Source organism: Genypterus blacodes, unplaced genomic scaffold (assembly GCF_046128005.1).
Source record: "Genypterus blacodes isolate CSIRO-AG114 ecotype Tasmania unplaced genomic scaffold, CSIRO-AGI_Gbla_v1 ptg000067l_1, whole genome shotgun sequence".
In the NCBI taxonomy this organism is placed as follows: Eukaryota; Metazoa; Chordata; class Actinopteri; order Ophidiiformes; family Ophidiidae; genus Genypterus; species Genypterus blacodes.
In genome coordinates, this window is record NW_027466879.1 from 4,643,470 (window position 1) to 4,649,826 (window position 6,357).

Genomic DNA, 6,357 nt, shown 5'->3' on the forward strand with positions numbered 1-6,357 from the left:
GTTTTAAAGCTCATTTAACCACATCCGATATGTTTTATTTATTTTTACATGTGCAAGCACGTTGTTACCCTTTTCAGAAAGGTGCTATATAATAATGTTTATTATTATTATTTCTTCATCTTACCTCGACTACTTCAATAGTCTTTACTGCAGCTACACACAAGGGAAGCCACATTTCGCTTTTATTGGCTTCTTTGCATTGGCTCCCAGTGACATGTGTTGTTTTTATTTATTAACTTTTTTTTATTGTTGTCTACCTGGCGGTTAAGGCTGCTTCTTGTGTTTTTCTTGTTCTTTTAGTTGTGCAGTACTTTGGTCAACAGCCATTGTTTTTAAACATGCTTATAAATGACTTGACTTCCAAAACAACCCAAATAGTTGAAACATCCCCTCGCTCCTCTGCGTTGAGATAAAGTTATCCGAAGTCATCTTTTTTGTGATTTTTCCAATCAAAATAACTGAGTTTGCTGTTGTAATGTTCTGATTTTGCAGGCAAATTGTGCAGGTTTTTTTCCTTTAATCACAAGTTTTTAATTTTTTTATTTATATTCACATATTTATATTGAAATACAGCATGTATGCAGTCATATGAAGACTGATGCAGTAATTATGGGATAGAATGGAAAATAATGCAGCATTGCAAAGAAATGTGGCATTTTTGGAATTTGTATTGAATCCTACAATCACAGAATTGTGAAAAGTATAAAATATTATATTTGTTTGAAAAAACAGGCAAATACACAACGTTTTACACCTTACAGCTTGATTTTAATGTCATCTCAGGGTCGTAATACACATCAGCATAACATAGAAGTCAGTGATTATGCTTTTGCAGTTATTAAATTATTGAATTAAGTTTTGTGTTATTCCACACAGCCATCAAAACACTGATATCTTGATAATTATAATGAAAACATTGATGATTAAAAAGTTCTAAAAACTCAGAAACCCTGGAATGTCACATCTTAATTGGATGAGACCTGGTGTAACCTGTCACAGAGCATTTTCATCAACAAATTCTTGGAAACCTTTCAAAGGTTTATTATTATTATGTTCTGTAATTGCATGCTCATTGTTATGCCACCCGATGCTCACTTCAATAGAAAAAAAATATTGCAAAACAAAATATTTTTACGATAGAAAATGAATGCCTTCTACCTAGATTACTCAAACTAGATGAGATTGCATGAGTGCTTTATATGTGGACAAACTCAGTAAAATAATCTTAAAACATATTTAAATACAGAAAGATTCATTATTCATGGAGGTATTTATTATTTGAAGGGGACTGCATCAAATACATTTTAATTTTGACCACAGAGGGAATGTTTTACCCTACACTGTATTTGCATTGATTTGCAGACCATTGGTATGCAAAAAGGCTTTTTTCCGTTTGCATCTAACCAGTAGCCCCAAGGCAGATATTAATTAAAAAGATAGCTGAGGTGGTCTCGTAAAATCTCCATTTCACACAGCAGCAGCTACCTTGCCGCGGAACCTCATTTGGCCTGGTGGTGAGGATTCTCTTTAAACCTATAGCTTCGAGCAAATAACCGCCTTTCCTCTTCTGCGTGTCAATCACCCACTATCATAGTCTCTCAGAAGTCTATACACCACAAGACCTGTTAGTGAACCCTTGAAGAAGTGTGAAATATTGATATTATGGTGGACTATTTATTACAATTTGTGAGGTAAGGAGTGTAAAGAGAATACATAATATGCAACCAAATCATAGTTAAAACAGACTCTGAGCTTAATATTTTTTTTAAATCTCTGCTAAAACATCACCATAAAATCATTTCTATAATCCATTTCTATCGTCAACATGTTTTTTCTTAACACCTGCATACAGTTTGATGTTTTAGCTCACTATTGAATTAGTTGCTTAGTCTCTTGGCAATTGAGCAGGAAATTTTGGAGCAAGATTAGACATTACATTTATATTTCTGCATTTTAATCAAGGCCTTGATCCAAATAACAGTGCTAATGGATTTTAATCAAGTGCTGTTCAGTATTGAGTTGGCTAAAAGGGCGAATGGAGAGGAGAGCTTTTCAACATGAAGAAGAAAAGGTATTCATCATTTTGTATTGTTAAAGGACAAGGGTACTTCTTTCATTTGTGGCAGTGTGCAAGAGAAGGTCCTGCAAATTGAAAAATGTATGTGTGTGACAAGAGTGTGTGTGTGTGTGTGTACTGTGTGAAAGAAAGTGTGTGCATATGGGCGTGTAAAAAAAAATGTGTGCGGGTGTATTTTTTCCAACTGTGTGAATGAGTGTGTATGCGAAAAAGAGACCCAGTGAGGTTGGAAATTTAAATTTGATGAGTGCTACAATCGTGAACCATCTTCGATTTGATCTGCCTGAGACGAAAACAGAAACACACTTGTAATCTTTGGACGCAGATGTGTGACGGGGTCATTAAGAGAAACGCTATTCATCAAAGATAAAACTGAAGGACGTGCTAATATTGCGCGCACAATCACGGAATCACCCACACTCATAAGCCTGTATTATAATGTGAAGCATTGGTCTCCCTGATACATTTATACCACTAATTGTTCATTTATTTATAGAGGCAGAGGCGTATATTATATCTGCAATACAGATGATCGATGCTACTTTACTCACAGTGTATTTACATCATTCATATGGGACCAAGCAGATGAGCTGCACTTGTAGTAGTCTAGGAATGGCAGGGAAATGTGTACATGTTCACAACACGTAGCCAATATGTGACACGTGAGCAGAGAAATGGCTGATAGGGTTTCATACAGAGGGCCTTCAATCGAGTCTAAGCGTGAAATAATGACAGCTTTTGTAATAACACATGTGCATGCGTCAATGTTTGACACATTTGCCCTGACGCATTATACTTAGAGGACAAATTTAACAGGATATTATGATGCTGATGCTTTTAATGTTCTGCAGGATATGGTGTCAATGTTGAAAATGGAATCTCCGTATATCAACCATGTCATTTAAAATCTGTACCGTGATGAACATACGCTCAATATATTCATTCTTTCCTGAACTTGTACCTGCACCTCTAAACTGCCTGTCTTCTTTAACATTTCATGGTCTCCTTCCTAGTCACCTCGCAGACTAGCAGTGTGTTAAATGTTCAAGGGTTCCTCACCCGAAAGCAGCAAAATAATGTCTCCATACAGCTTTAGTGAGGGGCCCAGCTAACATCAGTGAATGAAGACGCTAGATGAAAAGGTCAATAAGCAGCATGCAAAACTTAATATGAAGTAGACATGTGAACTCCATCACATGGATTAGTGCCCCTGGCAAAGTGCGGGACTGACTGACACAACTGAATCAATTCATAAATATCCAATGTCTGCTGTGCGAGACACTGGAGAGCTAAAAGGACCTTTCACTAAATACCACCTGGACTTTTAAACCAATTGCATTCACCTATTTTGTTTCTTGTCACTAATGAATTTTTGGGGCCACTTGGGCTAACTCCAGTCAAATCAATAATACTCTGTCTTTTGACATTGAGGTGCTTTGTCAAGGTCACAACTACATTGGCAAGTCATTCACTTTAAATGCTACATCAATCAGAAATGGTTGGATTTTTCATGATTGATGATGATTGAATAAGAGATACAATTCTTGGTTTTAATCCAGGTGAACTAAATGACATCAACATAAACCACATGAGAACTCCCGGTCTGCTCTTCAGTCTGCAACATGGAGCAAAGAAATCAAAATGGGAAATTATATCTGGCGTATTGACGTTGCCAGGATACATAAATAATATGGAACACCAACAGTATGTTGTTAGGTGCCTCCTGCTGAGAAACTGCTGTGATGATCTCATAGCAAAGGAGGAGTGCTATAGTGTCAAACACCATTTCAGTGTGCACGACGCCCTGCAGTCTCAGACTCAGCACTCGCATGACAGACAGTGTGATGCACAACACATAGATAATGAATGGGTTTGATATTGGATATTGCTCGTCCTCTGAGGCAGGGTATTCACATACTGCTTTCAGGCTGCAAATTGTTGGTCACTATAAGCCTGTAGTGTTTAGCTGATTCCCATGTTCAGTATGTTCTCCATAGCTTCTAATTAAAATGATGTTTGAATGAAATTAGTCACAAAGGTCATCACACAGAGGCTGAATCAGTTGAAAGAGAGGACAGATAGAAGCAGTATATGGTCTTTCCATAACAACAGGATGTGATTTAGACGGAATGTCAAGACAGAGCAGGAAGGTCAATATTGAGTAACAGAATATGACCATGGAGACAAATTTCTAAATATTGAAGCTGTTCTCTTTGGCACAGCCGTCACATTGATCTGTGCTGTAATATCATTTAGTCATTTCATCATTGACAAAAACTGAGATATATCATTGTCATTATAATGACAGTGTTGAGCAGAATATATAGTAAATTACCCACTTTGTCCTCTTCCTTTTGTGACAGATTTTATGAAAAAATAAGTTTCTGTGAATATCATCTTTGTGTTACTAATTACTTCAACAACAATGTTCTGTAAAACCTTATGATAGGAAAAATAAATGAGTGTGGAACTAGATAAGCCATGTTGACGGTCATTAGCCACACTTGCTACATTAGCAGCTAATGTTGCTTATGGTTGGATCACTGACTGCCCTGATAGCTTCATCTGACTGCTGTCATTTTACCACGCAAATGTTTTGTCACCTCTACTGATGTCTCATGCAGCACTTTGCTCACCATTTGAAAAGTTCTCCGGCAGACTTTTGGTTCAACTTTTAAGTATAATGGCATGGTGCAAAATCCAGGCATCCTTTATGTTTCAAAGTAGCGCCACAACCAGCTCCACAGAGAAGAATGGGCCACCTAGCATCGCAAACATTTAGCATCAAAAGAACACAAATGCTACTCCTGCTAATAATGCAATGCCCATGATGAGTTAATAGAAAATAGTTGCAAATGTGCACATAAGCTTCTATACAAAGAAACGTTCTCAGTCAAACGACAGACTTTCATATTGTGTAGTAGCTTATGTACAGCAGTGCTGAGTAGAAACTTTTAGCCACATCAAAAGCTTGTGTGTCTGTCTCCTTCCCTTTGTGTTCAAAGTTTATGTATCTGTGGTTTGAGCACATCAGTGGGTATCGTGCAGAGATGTCAGCCCTTGTTTGAACTCTAAGGCATGGCAGACAAAGGCGATTAAAGCCTGTGACAGTGAGCCTGCATATGATTAGACCGTCGCAGCATTGAACCGCTCCCCATCCCCAAACCCTACAATTTCCCCAACTCACACACTGAAACATTAACTGAAAATGATCACGCGCCATGAAAAGTGAGGAATGACAAGATCAAATAGGAATCGGCAAAAGAAAACAAACAAAAAGCTGCTAAATAAGCCGGGCAACAGACAGAGGCCTCTTCCTCGGCTAATGGCTGGTGCAAATAGAACTGGCCTTGAGGGATTTAAGGTGCTGTGGCAGAGTAAAAGCAGTCTGAAACTGAACTACAACAAAGTGTGAATGTGACACGTCCACACAGCACCAACCTAGACAGGATGAAAGGGTGTAAATAACAGACAGTCCCCAGGGATGTGTGCCATATAACATGAAGACTCCTGTTTCCATGTTTGAGTCGTTTGAATGCTGTCTATTTACTTAACCTGCTGCAGCAAAATGATCTCATAAATGAAGGGATTCTCAGTTTGCTGAAACAATGGCCCAATTGTCTGTGCTGCATTAGTGTATTTTTCCACAGCAGATCCAGCTAAAATCCATTATAAACAAAATCATGGATTCAGTAGTTTAACTCGTTTAATACAGTGTAAACTGATACGGATGTGGAGAAATCCTGCGGGCCTTTGCTGTTTCAGGCTTTCTTCAGCTGTCACACTGCTGTCATCCTGTCCAGCGTGGATCTTCTCTAGAGGTCTGAATTTGATGAATCCTCCTCCCACGAGAATATGTCGCATACCCACTCACTCCCACAATTACAACAAGCCATAATGTAAAAAATATGACAATAAAAAAGAAGAATACAAAGAAAAATACGACTGAGAATGATATTAATCTATTAACATGTTCTGTTCTGTGGAGTATTCATCTGCCTAGTAGCACATTCTGAAGTTGTTTATGGAATGTTCCTGTTTTTTCTTTGAATACATTTGTATTTAGCATATTGAATATGATTTTAGACATATTTGGGTTTAAATCTTTGTGCATAAACATCAGCTGGACTTTCATTTTCCAGACACACAGGTGCAGGCTGGTGTACACTTATTCAACAATAACTGCTTGTTACTGAAACTATGCCACTACAGTTCCTGGGTGATCGTTGTCAGAGGCATTGTGTGAGCTGGCGTTTAGTCTATGCTATGCTAAAATCTGT